A 25,007-nucleotide genomic window follows, 5' to 3' on the forward strand; every position below is an offset into this window, starting at 1 on the left:
TTTATTTTCAGGACATGATGTCTCCTTTGCCAGGTTGAGTCACTGCTTGACTAGGTCAGTCAAGTTACTACTCAGGGCTAACTACTCAGTGGACTTAGATGTTGCAGTTACTTGCAGGTTACTGTGGATTCCAGTTGCTGGATCTTTGGTGACTTCCATCTTTCACCTGGTCTTTATCCTGGTCCATTCCATTTTCTATAGTAGAATCAGGAAAAATGCAAACAGAATGAGAGGTAGCCCTATGGATTCAAAGTCACAGAGAAGCTTGGTGGGGAAAATAGACAATTTATTCAGCCACTCTTACCTGGAGGCTTATAATATTTCTTTTTCCTCCTCACTCACAAGCTTCCAAGGAAGAAAAAGAAATTTCATCTGTTCAAGCTTTCTTATTTAGTTCCTGCTCAATAGCCAAATGAAAGGCTTTTTATCAAAATTCAGTAAAGCAAAGGAAGCAATTAGAAGATACCTAACACCTTGTCTGAAGTAAAAGGAGAAAGGACCCCTCTATTAAGCATCTCTGCAAACAAGCTCATCAAACTTACTCTTGAATATTGTAGCCAGCCTACCATGTTGAGAGTATTCTAACTGTAGTTAATCCCCTCCTCTTTATACTTAGCATAATTCCAAATTGCTTCCCAGAATGATTGGACCAATTCACAACTCCATAAACAAATTATGCATCAACCAGTCCTGCTAGTCAGTCAATTAACGAGCATTTATTGATTATGATATCTTCTCTCCCATTAGGAGGTAAATTCATTTAAGGTGGGGATTGTCTTTCTTACTTGTGTTTGGTTCCCAGTGACCTAGCACAGTGCTTGCAAATAGTGAGCATTAATAAATGCTATGACTGTCTTTTTTTGAGATATATACAGGGTAAAAGGAAGATAATATCAGAAGAAAAGGTATTAGCAGCTGGGAGAATAGGAAGTGTCTCCTCCAGAAGATAGGCTTTTATCTGACTCTTGAAGAAAACCAGAGAAACTAGGGGGCAGAAGAAGACAGAAAATTCCAAATTTTGCCAGTGCAAAAACTTGAGCAAAAGGAATGAAGTGATATACTGGAGGACCAGCAAGGAGATCAGTGTAATTCTCAAAAAGTGGACTTCCTGGAAGGGAAGTAAAATGTACAAAGAGAAAGGGGCCAAGTTGTGAAGAGACTTAAATGCCAGAGAACTTTATATTTTTATGCGTTAGAAAATAGGTAGCCATTGGAATTATTGAGTAAGGAGAACAATATAGTCAAATGTATTCATTTAGAAAAATCACTGTGGCTATTAAGTAAAGGATTGATTGGAGTGAGAAGTTTGAGTCAGAAAGACCCATTAAAAAATTATAGCAATAGCCCAAGAAAAAGGTAATAATGATCAGAATTGGGTGGTAGCTCTGTGAATAAAAAGAATGAAGAGGTATAAAAGAAATGTGGAAATAGAAATTATAAGATTTGGCAATGGATTGGATATGTGGAATGAGTGGAATGAGAGGAATCAAGGATGACTCTCTGACATTGATTTCACCTCTTTTGTAATCTTAACAATTTGTTAGATGTTTGGTAAAACTTGAAGTGTTTTTAAAAAGTTATTGATCTTGTTATTAGTGATTCAGAACAATCTTTAAAGCAACACTATAAGAGCTGAAAGAAATGTACTCATTGTATGGAGTCTAACCTCTTTTTACAGTGGGAAACATGGAAAGATAAAGTGGTATAATGTCATACAGAGAATTTATAGTTTGAGCTCACCCAGGTCTAAGGCTTCCCACAGAAGATACAAAGAACTGAAACAGTTTTGATCCCTTTCTCCCCATCCCTTTACCTAAAATTCTAACTATGCAGCTAAGTTTGAATTTTGCTCCCTCTTGATTCTCTTATCTTTCCCTTCATACCTTTTGTATGTGTGCAAAGCACTTATTTTTTGAGTTTCATTTTCTTCCACCAGGGGTCGGCTTTGTTTCTTTTTTCCCTGCTTCAGTGGCTCCCTGATTAAGTAACCATTATCCACCAAAAAGAAGAGAACTCACTCCTAGATATTTACCACATCTAGGGCATCACTGAGAGGCCCAGGTGAAACATCTGTTGGGATACTTGAAATATTCTCATGATTTGAAGGAAAACAGAATCTGCAGGGAACAAAAATGTTCCCTACATCACCAAAAATTTTAAAAATTTAATTCTAAAGATATCCTTGTGCTGGAAGAGAATATAACATTACAGGTAAAGACTACAGGAAGATAGATTAATAGAGGAGGAAGGAAAATGGGAAGAGTTTAAAATAGAATTAAAATATTTTTGCACAAAAGATGGCTCATCCCCTTTTGGGTAACAACTCTTAGCTATTTTTATGTACCTTATGTTCAATAAAGTAAACTTTGATCCCATAGGATGTCTAGAGGGGAAAATCAGTCTGATAAAAGATTATGGTTGGCAGCCTGGTAGGGAGCATCCCAATGTTCCTTCTTAATTGCAGCACAGTCTTCCTGGGCCAGACCTCATCCAAATGGAGTGCAGGGATGAAGAATGGAAACTAGGAAGCTCTCAAACTACCAACCAAGACAATTGCCAGGAAAATGGTTAGTGGAGCAGCACCATTTCCAACTCCCTCCATTTCAATTGAAATGGCATCAAACCTAACCTCCAACCCCTTTTTCACCAAACCTACTTTTCTTCTCAAAAAGCTTTTCCCTCTTCATTTTTCTCCTTTCTCTTCTGTGTTCCTTTAAAAAAAAATTGACTGCAAACTGAGAAATTTTTCAAAACTCAATTCAATCCAAACCCTTGTGATTTACGGGGCTCCTTTCACCCCTTTTTAAATTGTTGTGTTTCAAAACAACATGGTGACTTTTGGACAAGATTTCTCTGTTTTTCCCCAGACCACAAAAGAGAAGCGATTATTACTGCTGGTGAAATGTTTAGATGTGTCAATTTCACTACCTCAGGCTGGCTTGGACCAGCACTAAAACCCAGCTTTTTGCTATTTTTCACCGAGAAGATATTAATTAAAAGAAATACATGATTAAAAAGTAATGAGTTGAATCAAAATTATCTCAGCTCATTTTCTGATTATGTTAATTGTTAAAAACCCTTCAATCACGCCGTGGCAGTCAATGGGCTTTAATGTGAAATTAGTGGTCTCTTGATAACTTAAAGTCCAGAATAATCCTGGCGGTTTAGTCATCATTCCTAATAACAAGTATGTTGCTTAAGAACAGAAATTTTGCATGATTTTGCTACATTCAGCCCTTCCCCCCAAGTGTCATGAGACGAGGGAAAAAAAGATTTTGTTTGTTATGCACTTCTTTCTCTGCCGATACTATACCCACCTTAATCTATTTTAAAACCTTGCTTTTGTTTCTCCTCCTCACCTCTTTCTGCCTCTAACCTCACCACTTCCCACCCCAAATCACTCCATTTGTTCCATTTACTAAAGAGTTAATTCTTTTGTTTATTTGACACTTCAGGCTGGGTGAGAGAGTTTTCTGGCCTCAGGGAACCTCTCGCTGGCTGGACCCAGCAGTTTTCTGGGTCTATAGGTACAGGTTGCAAATTCTAAAGTCTGAGAATGTGCTTTAGGGTAGGGAGAAACAGTGATAAGGCCTAGATTGCCGAAAGAATTCTAATATTGGAAGATAGGTCTTTATTACTGAGAGAAAGGACGGAAGAAAAGAGAGACTTAGCTCAATAGAGCGCTGCTCTGGAGAAAAAAAAAAAAAAAAACAATATTCTCCGTTTTTCTACCATTCCATCGCTCACAAACGCTTGATTCAGAGGAGAATGGTTTGGGAGAGTGTTGGTGGTAAGGCACAAAATATGCCATTATTGGTTGATTTTGCCGTGTGTTGAAATATATATGCGATATGCATGCCGGCTCCTTATTTTTCATCAAGTCTATTTACCCAGAAAATAAGTTGGAAAGCCTTCGCATCTCTTAAGCACAAAAGGAAAGGTGGCTAACGCATTGCGGGGTAATAGGCTGTAGGGACTATGTGCTGGGGAGGAGATTGCTTTGCTGCTTCTCTTCTTGGTTTTGGCTCTTTTTGATTTATTATTATTACCTTATATTTTCTCATCAGGAGCCCCTGGCACTACAAATCACACACACACACACACATACACACACACACACACACACACACAGCAGAATGGGATGGCTTTATGTGTAGAAGGGCGCTGAAGGATTGTATAGACTTCTCAATGTTTTAGACCACGCACAATACTATCGTTTAATTGCCAAGATACCTAAGAAAAAGGAAAGAAAAGAAAGAAAGAAATGCCCTTATACTGTCCTTTCTACTGCCTTCACCCTGCATTCTGAGCCTGCCTGGAAAGAGGTCTCCAAACACCGGACTTCACCACTTGTCCCTTTGAGAGGGAAGCCAAATACTTCAAGAAAAGTGAACCAAAAGATGTCTGGTTTCTCAGGATCCAGTGACCCACACCTGCCTCAGTGCTTTGAGTAAAAGCAAAGATTGTAGGAAAGCACACCAAGATTCTCTGACAATTGGTAGAAAATAGTGTTATACCTGGGAGAACCCATAAAAATAAGCAGAGCCGGTTTTAGAGATTAGATCCTTATAGCACTTGTGACATTTATTTTATTGGTCAAAATCCTATTTGGGGCTGAAACACTCAATTCAAAGAGTTTTTACTAAACCACCGCCCATTACTCACCTCATCCACATTTTTCCTCAAAATGATTTAACGAGAAAAAGTTGAATCTCATATATTTGATTGCTTCTAAATGCATCTCCGTTTCAGTATGTCTCCGAGTGTACTTTGGGGAGCTTGAAGCTGGAAGGGGAAACATTTGGTGAGTTAATATTGATGAGTATATACTAATGTGTGTGTGCAACCGTTTCTTGTCCACCCCAAAATCTTATCTGTTGTTCCTGGAAACTTCAAAAATAGATAATTTTTAAAGATTTTAACATCTGATTGAGAGGGTGCACTTGTGCCTTGATTTATTATTTTGTTGTATTGAGTCTTGCAAAGACAGATTTCTTATTAACAAGCATGCATTCTTGCTCACCTCCTCCAGCTCAAACAGCATCTGCCCCCAAAGGAGGTATGATAGAAAAGGGGTATTTGAGGAGCTTGGGAGGGAGATTTAGGAGAAATCTTGCGTTTAATTTTTCTTGTTCATTTCTGTATTTGCATCCTCAGTTAAACTGAAGATCATTTTAATAAATAACAATGAACAGGAATGGCATCTAGAGGGCTTGTCGGCAACATTTAAAAGCCAATAGAGTTTATAATTCTACTCTATCATTTCTTATTGATTAGAGTAATCAAGATAAAAAGCTAGCCGGGCTCGGGGAACTTCAGCAGCATATCATTAAAGATAAGAGTCAGTTAATTCTGGAGCAGGGGTAATGGTGGCTGAAATGAAGAGTTCATTTGCATGAGATGCTGAGCCCAGTAACAAGGGGACAAAAATCACTAATTAGGATTGCAGAGTGTCGCCATCTCTTCAAGCACCCTTTCAAGATCACGGATGAGGCAGAGATCCTACTTTTATGTAAATCTGGGGCAGGACATTGCACTCACAATGTTGCTTTATAAGCAGCGATTATTGCATACACCCCTCCACCCCCACCTCAATTTTCCCCAGCTTCTGTAGAATGCTGCTCTTTCCCCTACCCCCACCCTGTCTAAGACTAGTCCTTGCCCCACAGAGCCTTCAAAAGGAGGAGAGGGAAAGCAGGAGAGCATGGAGGGGGTACTATTGGCATGGGAGTGGATGACAAAGGGACCGATACATTCCTTTTCCTCCCCAACCTGGTACCCAATTTACAGGGGTAAATGAGAAAATGTCAAGGACCTAACATGGGGGAAAGGTAAGAGCAGTTCCTCTTGGGCATTTTTCATCTGTTGTTTTGATGTCTGACCCTACTTCAGGAGGTCTCAGTTCAAGTTGAACAAACTCTAGGAGGATCAGAAATGGAGGGTTGGAGAGCTTCCAAGATTTATAAAATATCCCGACATCCAAGGAACTGGAAAAAGTGGGGAGAGGCATGGCAGGTCTTAAATCTCCCCTTTCCCCTCCCAATCCCCTAAATCCTCAATCATTCAACTAGCAGCTTCATCTTCCTCTTCCTAGCCTGAGCCTCTTCCATTGTAGGGATGGGTCACTTATGTCTCAAGGGAATCCCTGAGCTGCTGGGTTCAAGGAAGAAAGGAGAAACTGTAAAGGACACACTAAGAAGGACCCTTTCTGGTTAGACAGAAAGAACCATCAGTGATGGACTTCTGAGGCATGGCCCAGACTTATGGAGTTAGTGAAATCGCCTAGTTTTTCAGCAACCCTGCCTCCTTAGCCTAGAGATGCCCTGATCTTTGAAATTGGGGAAGTCATCCCCAATTTCATCACACTTGTGATATGTGTGTGGACTGGAACCAAGAGCCTTGGGGCATGGGGTGCAGAAGGGTTTTGGTCCACATCTGGTTATTGAAGTTGAGAAAGGGCCAGAGAGAAGCAAGGATGGAGATTTAGAATCTGCCATCTCTCTCCTAGGCCCTGTGGAAGAAGAAGAAAAAAGAACAAGAAACAAAAAACACAAGAAGAAAAAAGAATGAGTCCCCTAGAGAAAAGAGGATCTTGGGCTCTGGCTGCAGGGACTTATATGTATGAGAAGGAAGCTGGTTGTTTTCCAGGTTCACTCATACACCTGCTCACAGGCCCTTGGTTGGTATTCTATTTAAAGTATCTCTGCCTCTCTCCTACTGCTTCTCCTGCATCCCTTCACTGCTGAAAAGCAAGTTTCTTAACTCCCTCAAAATTCCACTAGATTAATCTGAGCAGTTTCCTTGGGCTGACTCCCTTCCCACCTTATTCTCCCCATAAATCAAAAAAGAGGAAAGGAAAGAAGCTGTGAACAAATGTCAAATTAGGTTCTTATTGTCGATTTTTTAAAATAAAAATAAGTAAACGCTTTAGATCAAAAGACAAGAAAGAATAAATCATTTTTTGTGTAATACGGCTATGTTAAATCCATCTACTCCACCTCTATCCTTTGCACCTCAAGGAGAAAGACAAGGGTGTGGGTGGCTTCCTGCCCCTTTTCCCTCCTTAAACTTTAAGAAAATCACAAGCATTTGTCCAGCTGGCCTGAAGAAAATCAGCCACCAGGGCAACGGCTGCTGGGAATCCCTCCTCTCCACCCTCCCCTTGAGTAGGGAGTACAGATTGGCAAAACCTTCTCCCTCCCACCCCCAATGCTGCAAAGACTTTCTCCACCGCGCTGCAAAGAAATCTGAACTTCCCCGTCCCCACTCCCGCGACACTGAGCCTTTCGAAATGACTCGGCCCTTCTCTTGGCCGCGATCTAAAGGAGCCCGGGCCCTAATTCAGATCATTGCAAGTGTCAGCGTGGGAAGGAGCGAGGTTTGCATGCTCTCCAGAGACTCAGCTTCTCCCAATCTTTGGATTCCGCTATGCTTTCAGCGCCTCCGGCCTCTCTAACTGGCACCGTACAGTAGATTTAATTGGGAGAGAAATCAGGCTGGAGGTAGCAGGCATAAGGAAAGAGTGCAAATGCACTGACACAAACTCACAAGCTTGCATGTACCAGGAGCCTCCCGAGTGCACACGTGTACGGAAACATGCATGCACGAAGCTGACACATCTCTGGGTTTAGTTGTTGCCGCTGTTTAAAAAAAAAAAAAAAAAGCAAGCTACATACCAACACACACACACACACACACACACACACACACACACACACATGCGCTTGTATGGCAGAAATGGAGGGAGAAGCGTACATTTCTCTAACACACTCCCTTTGGACTTTTTTGTCTGGATACGTGGCTTAGGACTGCTCCCCCTCCCTACCCCTCCTTGTTCTCCCCATACAGAATAAAGTCAGTCTGTATTTAATGGTTATGGCGGATGTGAGGGGGATTTGGCAAACGAAGAGGCCTTTTGCTCTCAAATATTGCTCCTTACGTCGTGTGAGTCTACCAACCCACCACGACCCCAGATTCTTGTGCGGGTGTCTGACTCGAATGACAAACGAGCCGATTTTTTCAGGACATAGCTGGGAAATGTAGTGAGTGATAATAGAGATTTCTCTTTCATTTTTTACGCTTGACTTGGTTATTGTTGCTTTTCTTTTCCCGTGATTCCTTCTGAGGATTAGCTCTGACTTCCCCACTATTGGCGGTCAAAGTGGCCCAAACTCTGGATGACAATTGATGGGGATCAAGGGATTGTCCATTCTGCGCCTGTAAGCACTGATTTGTGCCAGAGAAACTCATCAAGTACAGGCGAAGAATAAAAAGCATTCGGGGGTAAATGTATTCATTGAGAAGGGTTCTCCCAAATTGCTTCTAAGTTTTTTTAATGAAAAGTAACGATTGCAGCAATCAGCGGCTTTTTGACGGATTACAAATCTGGATGGAGCTGTGGCGCTGCATTTAAAAGTGCCCCCGCCTTAGCATGGGGGCAGCTGGCTCACAAAAGTAGGGGGAATAGGGTCAGTTCGCAAAATACAAAGCTGCGGTTTGAGGCATGTAGGAGTAATGAAAGGTGCATTAATTTATTAACGTGCGCACACAGGGAAAGTGAAAGAACGGTCCACTGTACGAGAAAATCATTAACTCCCTACCCCAGGCACACACCCAAAGTTTCCATTTACATTAAAATACTAGTTATTGTGGCCGGGTCGGGAGGCGGCGATGGGGGGGTTGAAGGGGGGGCGCTGGAGATGGGGAACAATGTAAGAACCGAGCAAATCCCAAGTGAGGGCTATATGGTAGCGGGAGCAAGAGGCACACATTAAGAAAGAGAGGGAAAAGAGGTGAGAGGAGTGCAAAAGGAGGGACAGGGAAAAAGAGCAGAGAGAACTGGGAGAGAGTTCTCTTTCCCCAAATTAGTATACATATACTTATCTGTATGTATGTGTAATATCACACACACACACACACACACACACACACACACACACACACACACATCAATAGATTGTAAGCTCCTCAAGGACAAGGGCTTTTTGTCTTTGAATTCCCAGCATCTAGCGTCTATTTGTATAGTAGGCGCTAAACGAATGTTATACGGGACTGGTTAGAATTATTTGAATTAGAATGGATCGGATCATGTTGGGTTGGATTTTGCATAGATTTATGACGGAAAGAAAAAAATATATATAGACAGAGAGAGAGTGTAAGACAATGAAAATGGACATTTTCCGGTTAAGTAGACTTCAGTGATCCAGTGGGCAATATAAGGGACTCCCCAGTGAAGCCGGATAGAGACTGTGCTGATTAACAAGCCCAAGAGAAAAGGACAGATTCAACATAGTCCGCAAGACTTAAGAGATTTCGATCCAGTCCCACTTCATGCAACTTCCAAAAACAAGCCCTGCCATCCTTTAGTGTCTTGATTTATTTTTAGGATCTCCTTCTTTAACAATCCAAAGGGGAAAACCCGAAGACACACAGTCAGGTATCGTTTGAGAAGTGATTCTCCAGTGTAGGATTTATTTTTCTTGAGGAGAGGATGGGGGAAGGGGGAAGAGGAGGGGATGTAAGGAAGAGGCAAAAGCTGATGGATGAAGAGAAATCAAAGATAACTTTAATTAAAAAAAAAAAGTTAAAGGACAGGAGAACAGAATGTAGGAATGTGACTCCCCTTCTTTTTTCCTTTCCACTTCTCTATTCTTCTCTGTCGCCTCACCCTCTCCCCAAAATGCTAAGTCTCCCCCCCCCATCAACCCCCGCCACTCACCAACCCCCCTGCCAATCTGGGCCTGGGAAACCGGGAGGCCCTGACCGAGCGGGGCCAGGGTGGAGGGCGGATACTCTGTAATGATTCCGTACGGATCACACTAATCACATTTGTCAGCGAAGGGACTCCGAGCCCCCACCCCCACCACTCATTCTCCTGCCTCCAAATCACGCCAAGTTGAGCTTTGCAGTCATTCAAGTTCCCGCTGAATGTCGTCCTCTCAGGCCCCTGGGAGAGTTTCTGTCAAAGCAGAACAGTCTTTCCAGCCCCACAAGCCAGCCCCGGGGGCCTCAAAGTCCACCCCAACCTCGCTAAACACACACAAGCCCACACGGCACAACCTGCCCTCGACTCACCCCTTATTACCCTTTTCCCGTTCCTTTCCCAGGGCCACGCGTATACCTGACTTTTGGAGATATTTAAAAATTGGGGTTCGTTTGGGGAATCTCCCGAATAAGTCGGACAAGGGGAACAAAAAAAAAATATTTACAGGGGATGAAATGTGCAGAGGGAAAAGGCTGCTGCTTAAGGCTTATTCCGGGGTGCCTAGCTCCAATGTGAGGGCTCAGCGAATAGTCTTCTCTTCTTTAGAATACTAGGAAAGCAGAATCCCCAGAGGCCACAGCAGGGAAGAGGACGAGAAAAGGGCTCCCCTAGCTCCAGTGGAAGAACCTAGCCCGCTAACAATAACCCCTCACCCCACCCCACCCGAAACCCCTGAAAGTTTTAACTTTTTTTTTTTTTGCAGCTTGTCAATGCTATCATGGCTTTGATGGGAGGGTCCTCAAGGTGGCACATTTCTGAACTTAACCCCCTTTTCAAACTAACTCTCTACCTCCTTGTTAGTGCCCAGCTCTGAACTTCTGAAGAGTATTTTTGTATGAGTCAGGGCTCATTCACTCAGGCTCTTTTGTGGGACTCTCTTCCTTTCAGGCCTCAGTGTGTTACACCAATTAAAGGGCGACGTGCTGTAAATGTAATGGGCCGAGGAGTGATTGTTTTTGACAAGCAACAAAACACATAGACCCACCCCTTAGATTAGGCCGTTGAAGGGGAGGTTGAGGCCGGTCAGTTTACTGAATAGTTCATGAACTGTAATTCTGAGGGCTCATGTGAAAAAAAAAACAAAACCCTCTTCCCCCACTCCCTTAGCAGCCCTCTTCTCCTAAAACCCCCAAACAAGAAGGAACAACTGGCTTCCTTGGTGATGGTGAAGAGAATGGGGTCACTTGGAGACACAATACTTAGGGGACAGTTACCTTGAGCTAGCCCCTTAAAAAGCCCTCCATCATTCCCTGCCCCTCCCCCATTTGATCATACCTCTTAGTTCTCAGCTTTGAAGAAAGGATGCAATGGTTGTTTTCTGTGGTCCTGGCCTGAGCCCAGGCCATCATAGAATATTTGAAGAATAAGAGACCTTAGAGACTCAACTGCTTTATTAGACAAATGAGGAAACTGAGTCTCAGGAAGTGAAATACTTGCTCAAGAGCACATAAGTTAAAAAGCAGCAGAGCTGAATTAGAAATACAGTCATATGGTTCTGCCTTCCCTTCCCAAAAATAGTAGAACTAAAATCCAGATAAGAACCTGGTGACATAGGAGGTGAAGGGATTGAGGAATGACCTTTTGGAGATTTAATATTAGCATCCAGCTCTTCAGGACCAGCAAGAATTAGAGACACACCAGTATTGGAAGCTAATCTCTTCCCACAAAGGACTGGGACATTCTTTGGTTCAAAGGACACTTCCATGATTGCTTACCAAGAATCCAGTGAGACAGCTGTATGGACAATCATTTCCTACAGTGTCACAGTGGGATACCCCTGATAGAGTTAGGAGAACATTAGTTTGCAAGTCAAGAGGCTTGTGAATTCTAGTTGATGCTCTATCACTAACTAGTTGTGTGAATTGGTGTGTCACTTTTCTGCCTCTGGGCCTATTTCTTCATCTAGTAAAAAAAAAAAAAAAAAAGCAAGTTTGGGCTAAATTATATTTTCTGTGTTTCCTTTAACATTCTTGTCTCATGGGTCTATTTTTGAGTTCTTATTCCACTTTTTGAAACAGGTTTGTGAAGGCCCCTTTCCAACCCTAATTCAACCACTCCAATCTAAATCCTCATTTCTTCCTACCCAAACAATAGCCTTCTAGCTGGTTACCCCCAGATTCTACTCTTTCCCTATGTATTATGGCAGCTAGTTGTCTAAATGGATAGAATGCTAAGTCTGGAGTCAAGAAAACTCACCTTTTTGAGTTCAAATTTGCTCTCAAAGACTTACTAGCTGTGTGATCCTGAATAAATCACTTAACTCAGTTTTCCTTGGTTTCCTCACCAATAAAATCAGCTAGAAGAGGAAATGGCAAACCCACTTCAGTATCTTTGCCAAGAAAACTCTAAATGGGGTCACAAAGAGTCAGACATGACTGAAAAATAACTGAGTAACAACAACTGAAATCCAACCTGTAAATGGATCTCTTCTGTTTTTGTAACGGGTTGTGAATATCTCATCTTCTATGCCTTAGCTTCTGTCCTCTACTTCTACGTTTTAGGACACAATATTTTTTGACAAAAGAGTAAATTTGCTGACTAATGCAGAAGTGGATGGTTAGGTGCTCCACAATCTGATAGGATATTGCTTTATTCTCTCTATTATATTCCATGACATATCTAAAATAGCCTATTCTCCCTCACATCATGGAGGGCCTCCTCCCTCCCTGTTTTGATTCAGATTGTTGCAATGAGATACTAGGAATGCCCTCTCCATCCTACTGAATACTTCTTTCCAAATTTCAAATCCAAATGCAGATGTTTCTTCATTCATAAAGTCAGCCCATCCTGGTCAAGAATCAAATTCCCCTCCAGAGTTCATATATCATTTTGTTCCAACTCTCTAGTCCACTTAATACATATCATTGAATATTATAACTAGCTATGTTTTGTTCTCTTACCTGGAAGCCCCTTGAATTCAGGGACATTATCTTAACAATATATTTTCCCCAGCACCTGAAATAAAGCAGGTACTTAATAAATGTTTGCTTTATTTTTAGTTAGGGTAGAGGAGAGGATATTAAGCTTCCACAGTCAAACTATCCTTGACTTGACACAAGTGGCAAATCCCACCAACCCCTTTTTTCATCCTTGGGAAAGTTTTTCTTCCCCTCTGATTTAATTTTCTACTGAATTTCACCTACCCTCAGAAAGCTACTCAGAAGTAAATCAGGCAGGAACTTGGATTAGGTATTTAAAATAATGGAGAATGGAAGGTGGTTTTGTTGGGTATGAGATGAAGGGAATACGCATGTATTAAGCAGCTAAAATGTGCTGGGCATTGTGCTTTGCACATATTATCTCATCTGATCCTCAAAACAACCTGGGGGAGGGGGAGGGGGAGGGGTGTGATTGTTATCCTCATTTTAAAGTTAGGAAACTGAGGCAGAGATTAAGTGACTCGTCCAAGGTCACACCTGATGACACCTAGTCTTGAGAATGAATTTGAACTCAGATTTTCTTAACTCCAGGCCTGACAATCTACCTGCCATCACACTATCTACTAGCCTTCTAGAAAAAATCTCTGAGAAAAAATCTGAATAGGAGGAGGGAGACTAAACTGTGGAACAGGAAAAACAACAAAAACTATAGGCTCTTAGTTTCAGAGATAATTTATCTTTGATCCTTGGAAAACTATTTCTTTTTTTTTCCATACCAATGGATATCTCTTACATAACTCAATAGTTTCAATCTCTTTAAGACAAATTCTGTTTTCAATATATTTTACAATGAATTTAAGACAATTCCAATAGACTTGTGATGGAAAAAGCCATCTGCATCCAGAAAGAGAAGTATAGGAGACTGAATGTGGATCAAAGCATAGTATTTTCACCTTTTTTTTTTTTAATTGTTGTTTTCTTGGTTTTATTTTTCTTTCTCTCTTTTTTTTTCATTTTTGATCTAGTTTTTTTTTTGTTTGTTTTTTTGCACAGCACGGCATATTTGGAAGTATGTTTAGAAGAATTGCACATGTTTAACTTATATTGGATTGCTTCCTGTCCAGAGGAGGTGAAAAGGGAGGAAGAAAATTTTGGAACACAAGGTTTTGCAAAAGTGAATGTTGAAAACTATATTTGCATGTGATAATGAAAAGTAAAAAGTGATTTTTAAAAAAGAAAAGAAAAAATATATATGTACCTTTTTGACTTTCTAGAAATGAAAATACCCTTTGCTACTGTCGTACAAAAAAAGAAATGTTCAATTTTATAGAATTAGAGATCAGGGAAATCTGATAAAGAATTAAGATATCATGCAGTCAAATCTCTTCATCTTCCAGGTAGAGATATTGAAGCCCAGAAAATTGAAATGATCTGTTCACATTTGTGTAATAAAGAGATGTTAGCCTGGGAATAAGGCCAATTATGAATTCAGATTGTCCCAGTCAGTGATCTCTCTGAGGACCTATCACAGAGATGTTTATTTCTGTAGTAAGCCCTCAAAGTCAATTTGACATTTTTTACTAAGTGCCTACTATCATTATTCATCCTTCTAAACTAAAAAAAGATCAATAACACCATGGGATCATGGTCCAGTATGTTCAACTGTGGCTGATTGGTCCAACATGAGCTCAAAAGCTCTACTACAAGTTGGGGGCAAATAGTCCATTTGGATATTTGGGATAGATAAGTTTCTAAATCTACGTATCTCGTGTTTCCTTCGTGCTGCTAAAATTCAGCTTTGCTCATGAAGCACCTTTAATTCTGACATACTACCCTAGGCAGTCCTGTGCCAATGCCTCTCCCGTCTCACAATTGATCCTAAAGTTCTTCAGAGAGACCTTGAGCTTTGTACTGCTTCTCCTCGTGTTATATATGTGTTAACCTCATGTTAATTCTCTGTCAAAATAATCTTTTAGGTAAACATATGTTTGGCATTCAGACTACATGGCCAGTCCATAGGAGTTTCTATTCTTTGAAGTAGAGTTTGAGTGTTTGGCAGTTTTGCCCAAGAACAGATCACTTGGAAGCTGATTCCCGTGGGAATTAGGCTTCTCCTGGAAACTACACAAATGAACAGTGAATACAGTGTTAGGTCTATGTCTTCTTTTTTTTTTTTTCCATAGGGGGAAGGCAGTTGGGGTTAAGTGACTTGCCTAGGGTCACAGAGATAGGAAGTATTAAGTATCTGAGGTCAGATTTGAACATGGGTCCTCCTGACTTCAGGGCTAGTGCTCTTTCCACTGCTCCATCTAGCTGCCCCATCTCTATGTCTTCTTACCAGACTCGATTGCCCAGGGAATTGATGAGCCTTCTTACTGAAGTGGGGAAAGGATGAGTACTTATATAGCACCTACTATGTGCCAGATACTGTGCTGAGTGCTTTACAAATATTATTTCATTTGATTCTCATAACCATATGAGATAGGTGTTATTATTTCCATTTTTCAGTTGAGGAAACAAGCAAATTTGTTTAATGATTTGTTCAGAATCACATAGCCAGATTTGAACTCAATTCTTTTTGACTTCTGGCCCAGTACTCTATTCACTATACCTCCTATCTGTCCCATCTTCATTTCTTTGGATAGATAAAATTATAACTCTTTCCAGACTGGTTATCTTATATTCAATTAGCAAGTGTTCCGTAAGGAGTTAATTTTCATATTTCCATGTTGCAAAGATGTCAAAAACAGTGTCCTAATTATTGGATACAGTAAACATGGGAAGACATTAGTGGTAGCCTGGAAGCAACTCTTCTCTCTAACCTAATATATGTGGGAAGGCTCAGCTACAAAGTGGTCCATTTATAGAAAATTTGACCGATCCCTTTCCCCATACTTCAAATTAAAGAAAACTGTATCTGGTTCTAATTATGTATCAATTTCCCAACCACCAGTAGAGACTGAATCAGTTTCCTCCTTTGTTAAGAGACAGAGTCAAATATAGAGACGGAGACAGAGAGAGAGGGAGGGGAAAGGGAGAGGAGAGAAGAAGAAAAAAGAAAGAAGAAGGAGGAGGAGGAGGAGGAGGAGGAGAAGAAGAAGAAGAAGAAGAAGAAGAAGAAGAAGAAGAAGAAGAAGAAGAAGAGAAGAAGAAGAAGAAGAAGAAGAAGAAGAAGAAGAAGAAGAAGAAGAAGGAAAGGGAGGGAGAGGGAGAGGGGAAAGAGGAAGGAAAGAAGGAAGGAAGAAAGGAAGGAAGGAAGGAAGGAAGGAAGGAAGGAAGGAAGGAAGGAAGGAAGGAAGGAAGGAAGGAAGGGAGTTTAAAAAGAAGAGAAGGCTTCAATTGTATTAAATCAGGAGTTCTTAATCTGAGGCCTATGAAATTTTAAAATATATAATTATATTTTAATATAATTGATCTTTATAATCCTGTTCATTTTCTTTTATGCATTTAAAAATATCAGTCACAAAAAGGAGTCCATAGACTTTACCAGATGGTTAAAGCATTCTATGACAGAAAAAGGTTAAGAACCCTGGACTAGATCATCCCTAAAGATCTTTCCAGTTCTAAATCCTATGATCCCAAGAATGCATTTTTTCTGTGAATGGCAGGGTGATTTGCTTAAGCAACAAACAAGAGTTATCTCAGACATAGCTTCTGGTCCTCTTTGACTTCCTCTTCATCAGGAGGATTTCACCATGAAATGACAAAGAGGGGAATATCCCTAGGCTAAATAAGGGCACCCCCTCAATGGATGAATTTTTACTAATAGAAGGGGGGGAAGGTGGGATCCAGGGAAGGAATAGAGAGATTGTCCACATGGAAGTTGGATGGGGGTTGGGGAAGGATTGTGGCTATAGGCAAAAGGGGATCAAAGCTTCAGAGATCTCTGAATGATTACTAGTGAAGAGATGACTGAACTATGGGCTGTTAGGGGAGATTAATAGCACTCACATTACCACAGTGAAAAGGTGGGGGAGGCAGCAAACTAAACAAGGGAATTCAATTACATCAAAAAAAGAATGGGTTAAATTAGGATTTATCCCTTGGGCTTCTTCCAGGAAATTTTTTGTGAAAAGTTAGTTGAAGAATACCAGCCATCCAAATCCTAATTTCGCTATTATGTAAAAATCCCTATTTCTCTGCCATTTTTTGATTAGAAAATGCTTCCCTTATTTTGTCTTTGCTATTGACATGTGACCTCTTAATTTAATTTTGGCTTTTGATTACACTAACCACCTAGGGGTGAGGGAGACTTTTTTTTCTGGTAAAGCAAAGATAGGGCAAGTATGGAATGGCAATAATTATATTTTGTTTATGTAATCTATTTAATTCATATTTGTCAAGTACCCAGTATGTGGCATACTAAATACGACAGGGAACTCAACTAGTCTCAAGCAACTTAGAGCTATGTGTATATAACATGGTGAGTATTGTCCTTATTTTGTATACAGGAGTAATCAAAGTTTCAAAGTTGTGAGTTTCCCAAGTTTGGCCAGAAATTAATGAAGTTACATGCCTGGTTCCCTAGATCTTTGAAAACAGTTAAGTCTACTTCTGGATTCCTAGTTGCTAGGTGTTGGGATACAGCAAAAATTAAACAATACAACAAAAAAAAATCCCTCACCTCAAGGAACTTGCATTCACTTATGGGTAGCAATGTGTACATATATAGGTGGACACAAATATATATATAATAAATACAAAGGAATTATTAACAGAAGAACCAGAGAACTATGTTGTTTCCTTAAAAAAATTATTGTGAACCTAAATATAATCCATAAACACAAAGGACAAGATTGTGAATTTCTATTATATATGACTTGTTGTTGAAGAAAGATATTAATTTTAATAAGTTTTAAATTGGTCTGTATCCCCTTCTATACCTTTTGTGTTTTCTTCTACACATTTTAAAGTATTTTATAGGTGTACTTTTTTACTCTTAATGTTTAAGTCCAGTAAGTCTTTTGGGAACCTTGATGTGAAGGCTGCACTAGAAATGAAATTGTCCTGAACTTTAAGCTACAATTTAGAGCAACTTCCTAAGACTAAATTCTAGAGTATTGCTCAAAATAGATGGCTTGATTGAGAGCACAGATATAGACCAGATCTAATTATTTAGAGAATGAATCTAAATTTGAAAAGCATTTTAGAATTCAATATATCTTTCATATTTTTGTGTGGGGGTATGTGTATATGTATAATGTGTGTGAGTGAGAAAAATAGAGAGTGAGACAGAGAGACAGAGAAAGAAAACAAGAGCACATTTTCTCATGCCCAGACCTATGATTTCATTGGGAATTCTCAGCCAATTAAGATAGCAACTATTCTGCATTTTATTATCTTAGTAAGTTACTTGTATTTAAAAGTTAAATGACTTTCCTAGGCACACAGCCAAACTGTTCTCTATACCGCTATACCACATTGCCTTTTTTTAAAAATCTATTTCTATTTTGATATTAGGGCATTTATATTACAACAACTACCTGATAAAATTGTTGTGAGGTTCAGATGATATATGCAAAGTGCTTTGCAAACTTTAAAGTTTTATGTTATTGATAGCTACTAATATAATTATTATCATCCATATCTATCTACTACTTAGCATAATGAAAGGCATATTGTGGGTACTTAATAAAAGCTTTTTCAATATACAAATCTAGATGTTTGTCTATCTATGTTATTTACTGATAGATGGAAAAATGTTTTCACTAGCATAGAAACCCACAACCCTTCCATCAAAGCCTTTTTTTGTTGGCTAATCTTTTATCAGGAAACATAGAAAAGAATTGTTAAATTTTTTGTTGATTTGTTTTTCAATCATTTTAGTCATGTACAATTCTTCATGACCCCATTTGGTGTTTTCTTGGCAAAGATACTAGAGTAGTTTGCCATCTTCTTCTCCAATTCATTTTACATTATGATTATCACATTATGTTACATTGCATTATGAAGAAACTGAAGCAAACAAGATCAAGTGACTTGTCTAGAGCCATTCTTAACTCAAGAAGACTCATCTTCCTCACTCCCAGTTTGTCACTCTATCCACTGCACCACATAGCTTCTTTTTTGTTAGTTCATTATTGATCATTTAGTGAAAGCTAAAATGTTTTTTATCTTGGGTTGAAACCTTAGTTCTGCCACTTCCTACCCATATGATCTTGGGAAAATCATATGTAAAAATAATGCCTTCATTGCCTATCTCACAGAATTGTTATGAGGATCCAATAAGAGAATTCCTTACCATAGTTTGTTTCTGTCCTAGTCTCCTACTTTACTGTAAACTCTATGAAGGCAAGAACTATATGATGTCTGAACCTTCTGTTTTCATCCTCACTTAGCACAGTTGTCTGAATATAGTAATTTGGTACAGACTCAGCTCCCTCTCTATATGTATAATATGTATAGCAGTGTACAATGAAAGTTGATGTTAATAAGTACAGCTCTCATAGGATCAACTAATTCAAGGATTGAAGGTACCTCATCATCTCTCTGATCCAGCTCATACCCAAAAAAGCATCACCTTATCACATCCCCAACCAGCAGTTATCTAGCCTCTGCTTGAAGATGTCCAAGAAAGGAGAATTCACCACTTCCTAAAACAGTTCCTTTTCCTTTGGGGCAATTCTCATTATGAAGACATTTTCTCTGACATCAAGCATAAATTGGTTCCTTTGTAACTTCTAACCATGATTCCAACTGTGCTGCTTCTGGTTTGCTCTGAGGCTTTGTGAAATCCATAATCATCCAAGAGATTGTGACCAAATTACTATATTTATTATTTAAATTCAATTTAACATATAACTTTGAAGCACCTACTTTGCATAAAGTATAATGCTATAAGGAAGAGAGACAAAATTTAGATAATAAAATGTAAAGTGTTTTGAAAATATGTTATCTGATCTTCACAACAATCTTGGGAAGTAGATATTATCTCCATTTTAAAAATTAAGGAAACTGAGTAGACATTTGCTAAGTGACTTGTCAAGGGTCATATAGCTACTAAGTGTCTATGAAGGATTTGAACTAAGATCTTTCTGAGACAGATATCCTCTTAAATGTTTAACAACTAACAAAAATAAATTTTAAAAACCTACTTATGAATTTAAATTTAAGCTCTATTATGAACATTTCTTCCATCACTTTCTTAATCAACAATAAATCAAGCCCCATTTTGTAGTGTTTGCCAATTCCCAAAGGTATAAATGTTTTCACCCAGAATTTAACCTTAGACTCTTTTTGAACCACTAAAAGCTGATTTCAGCATATCACTATCAACTTTACCACATATATGTCTAGAAAATGTATAGTCCCTGTCCTCAAGAAGCTTATAACCTCATAGACAAATCACTTAATAGGGAAAAAAAGCCTTTTGAAATATTTTCAAAAAGTATTAAAAAAATTTTTTTCAGATTCAGGGCCATGTATTATAGGGGAAAGAGCACTGAATCTAGAAAACAGAGTAGTTGGATTTTGAGTTTGATTTCTTATACTTATTACTTGTGTTATATTAGTCATTTCCCTTCTTGACCCTCAATTTCTTCATCTGTAAAATCAACAGACTAGACAAAAACTATGAAAGGTTCTTTTTTCCTGCTTGAAATTCCATGATACAAAAGTATAATGAACAAAACTATTTCCATTCTGTAAGCAGTCCAGCAAGTCAAAATTTTACTGTCATTTGATAGACAAACTATGTCATAAAATAGGAAAATATCAGTTTGGAGTGACTTCCACAATATGAATAGATATTTCTAACATGGATTTTTCCAATAAATGTTTTATGTTTTCTTACCTCGTTACTCAGCTGACCCTGCTCTCTCCAAAGTTACTAATGTTCTCAAACTAAAGCTAAATCTTTTTTTAAGACTTTGTCCTGAGCCCTTCCTCTTCTTTACATTCTCTCATTTGGTGACCCCATCAGTTCCTATAGGTTTAATGAGCTATATATTTATTCAGCCTTAATCTCGCTCTTGAGCTATAGCTTCATATTGACAACTGACATCTAAACATTAAGTCCCTCTGTATGTGCCAAAATGTTTGTGGCAGCCCTTTTTGTAGTGCCTAGAAACTAGAAATTGAATGAATGCCCATCAATTGGAGAATGGCTGAATAAGTTGTGGCATATGAATATTATGGAATATTATTGTTCTGAAAGAAATGACCAGCAGTATGATTTCAGAAAGGCCTGGAGAGACTTACGTGAACTGATGCTGCCAGGACCAGCAAGAATTTCAAGGGAATTAATGAAAAAAAAAAATCAAGTGAAGGTGGCCTAGCTATACCAGATCTAAAATTATGTTATAAAGCAGTGGTTATCAAAACCATTTGGTATTGGCTAAGAAATAGACTAGTTGATTAGTGGAATAGGTTAGGTTCAAAGGACAAAACAGTCAATAACTTTAATAATCTAGTGTTTGACAAACCCAAAGACTCCAGCTTTTGGGATAAGAACTCACTGCTTGACAAAAATTGCTGGGAAAATTGGAAATTAGTATGGCAGAAACTAGGCATTGATCCACACTTAACACCGTACACCAAGATAAGGTCAAAATGAGTTCATGATTTAGGCATAAAGAATGAGATTATAAATAAATTAGAAGAACATAGGATAGTTTACCTCTCAGACTTGTGGAAGAGGTAGGAATTTATGACCAAAGAAGAACTAGGGATCATTATTGATCACAAAATAGAAAATTTTGATTATATCAAATTGAAGTTTTTGTACAAATAAAACTAATGCAGACAAGATTAGAAGGGAAGCAATAAACTGTGAAAACATTTTTACAGTCAAAGGTTCTGATAAAGGTCTCATTTCCAAAATACAGAAAGAATTGACCCTAATTTATAAGAACTCAAGCCATTCTCCAATTGATAAATGGTCAAAGGATATGAACAGACAATTCTCAGACAAATAAATTGAAACTATATCTAGCCATATGAAAAAATGCTCCAGATCATTATTAATCAGAGAAATGAAAATTAAGACAACTCTAAGATACCACTACACACCTGTCAGATTGGCTAGAATGATAGGGAAAGATAATGCGGAATGTTGGAGGGGATGTGGGAAAACTAGGACACTGATACATTGTTGGTGGAATTGTGAACACATCCAGCCATTCTGGAGAGCGATTTGGAACTATGTTCAAAAAGTTATCAAATTGTGCATACTCTTTGATCCAGCAGTGTTTCTACTGGGCTTATACCCCAAAGAGATTTTAAAGAAGGGAAAGGGACCTGTATGTGCAAGAATATTTGTGACAGCCCTCTTTGTAGTGGCCAGAAACTGGAAACTGAGTGGATGCCCATCAATTGGAGAATGGCTAAATAAATTGTGGTATATGAATATTATGGAATATTATTGTTCTGTAAGAAATGACCAGCAGGATGATTTCAGAAAGGCCTGGAATGACTTACATGAACTGATGCTGAGTGAAATGAGGAGGACTAGGAGATCATTATATACTTCAACAACAATACTATATGATGATCAATTCTGATGGACGTGGCCCTCTTCAATAATGAGATGAACCAAATCAGTTCCAATAGAGCATAATGAATTGAACCAACTTCACTCAGCAAAAGAATTCTGGGAAATGACTATGAACCACTACATAGAATTCTAAATCCCTCTATTTTTGTCCACCTGCATTTTTGATTTCCTTCACAGGCTAATTATACACTATTTCAAAGTTCGATTCTTTTTGTACAGCAAAATAACTGTATGGACATATATACATATATTGTATTTGACTTATACATATTTAACATGTATTGGTCAACCTGCTATCTGGGGGAGGGGATGGGGGGAAGGAGGGGAAAAGTTGAAACAAAAGGTTTTGCAATTGTCATGCTAAAAAATTACCCATGCATATATCTTGTAAATTAAAAGCTATATTAAAAAAAAAAAAAAGAAATGAGCAGGACCAGGGGGTCATTATATACTTCAACAACAATACTATATGATGATCAATTCTGATGGATGTGGCGCTCTTCAACAATGAGATGAACCAAATCAGTTCCATTTGTTCAATAATGAAGAGAATCAGCTACACCCAGTGAAAGAAATATGGGAAATGAGTATGAACCACAACATAGCATTTCCACTCCCTCTGTTTTTGCCCGCTTGCATTTTTGATGTCCTTCTCGGGTTATTTTTACCTTATTTCTAAGTCTGCTTTTTCTTGTACAGCAAAATAACTGTATAGATAGGTATACATATATTGTATTTAACCTATATTTTAACATATTTAACATGTATGGGTCTACCTGCCATCTAGGGGAGGGGGTGGGGGGAAGGAGGGAAAAAGTTGGAACGCAGGTTTTGCAAGAGTCAGTGCTGAAATATTACCCATGCATATATCTTGTAAATAAAAAGCATAATAAAAAAATAAACATTAGGTCCCTCAAACTCAACACATCCAAAATGTGATATATTGTCTTTTCCCCAAAACCTACTCTTTCATAAACTTCCCTAATTCTCTTAAAGGCACCATTATCTTTCCAATCATTCAGATTTGAAACCTCAGTATCATCCTCAGCTCTTCACTGTCACTTTTTTCCATATATACTATTAGTTTACCAAATATTGTCATTTCTACCCCCATAATATCTCACGCATAAGTCCCCTTTTCTCCACTTACATAGTCACCACTCTAATTATCTTTCTATTGAATTATTACAATAACTTCCTAATTTCACTTCCTACCTCAATACTCTGTTTATTCTAATTTATCCTCCTCAATACCTCAATACTCTATTTATTCTAATTTATCCTCCTCAATCTATTGAAGTAATTTTCCAAAAGTGCAGGTCTCACCAAGTCACACACACACACACACACACACACACACACACACATCAATAAATTCAATGACTTTGTTACCTCAAGAATCAAATAAATTTAAATTTTAAAATTCTTCATAATTTGCCCCCAATCTTGTCTCTCCTGCTTTACTGAACATTATTGCCCAGTAATCACTCTACAATTTATCTAGGCTGGCCTTCTTGGTCTTCCCCATGTAATACTGCATCTCTTGTCTCTATGCCTTTGCACAGACTCTTCCCCAAGTCTGATTCCTTCTTCACCTTGGCTTCTTAGAATCCTTCAAGCCTCAATTCAAGCATTGAATTCTGAAAATTCATTCTAGTCTGTCCAATTGCTAATAGGGCCTCCCCTCCTCTGCTACTTTATGTCTGTTTTGTAGAGGTTTGCGTGTGTGTTTACAAATATGTAAATAGTATAATACATATATTCAAATTTGTGTATATGTATGATATATGCATTATTATATATGTGCATGTTGTTCATTTAACCCATCCAATTAGAAGATAGGCTCCTTGAGTAGGGATTGTTTTACTTTTTTCTTTATAGTCAATAAATAAATATATAATTTTGATTACATGAAATTAAAAAGATTTTCCATGCACATTGACTAGGCCTTCAGTATAAAGGCCTAGTCAATGTCTGTGCAAAACCTTTTTAATTTCATGTAATCAAAATTATTTATTTTACTTCCCACAATCCTCTCTATCTCTTTTGGTCATAAATTCTTCCCCTTTCCATAGATCTGACAGGTAAAAATTTTCCATGCTCCTCCAATTTGCTTATGCTATCATCCTTTATATTTAAATCATGTACCCCTTTTGACCTTATTTTGGTATATGGTGTGAGATGTTGATCTATACCTAGTTTCTACCAAATTGCTTTCCAGTTTTTCCAGCAAATAGTGATTTTGCCCCCAAAGCTTAGCTTTTGGGGTTTAATCAAATGCTAGAATATTATAGTCATTTACTACTGTGTGTTGTGTGCCTAGTCTATTCCACTGATATGCCAATCTATTTCTTAGCCAGTCCCAGATTGTTTTCATGATCACCACTTTGTAATAGTGTGAGATCCACTATGACTGCCTAATACAATGTCTGCTGTATACTACAGTAGCCATTTAAAATGGGTTTCACCAGGGCTCTGAGTAGAATTTCAAAAAAAAAAAAAAAGCAAGAATTTTAATGTCTTTGCTTGGTACTACACAGCCTACTTAATCCAAAAACATTTTTCTTTTAATCTTTAAAAATTTTTCTAAAGTATCTATTTTTTTTTTATCTTGCTAAGTGACTTGCTTATTAGACTATAAGCTCCGGGAATATGTTAATTGATATGACTCATTGTTGTCTCTTACTACAGTATACTATGTCATCAAACTTTAGAGCTAAAGAACATTACAAATCATCTAAGCCAATTCCTTTATTTTTTATGAGAATTTTAATTCCCTTTCTCTCAGTTTGAAAAGATGTTTTAGAATTATGCAATAAAAGTAATTCATGCTAAAGTGTAAATGACTGATAAGTTTAACTTCTTGTTAATT

The sequence above is a fragment of the Antechinus flavipes genome, chromosome 4 (genome assembly GCF_016432865.1).
Source record: "Antechinus flavipes isolate AdamAnt ecotype Samford, QLD, Australia chromosome 4, AdamAnt_v2, whole genome shotgun sequence".
Classification (NCBI taxonomy): Eukaryota; Metazoa; Chordata; class Mammalia; order Dasyuromorphia; family Dasyuridae; genus Antechinus; species Antechinus flavipes.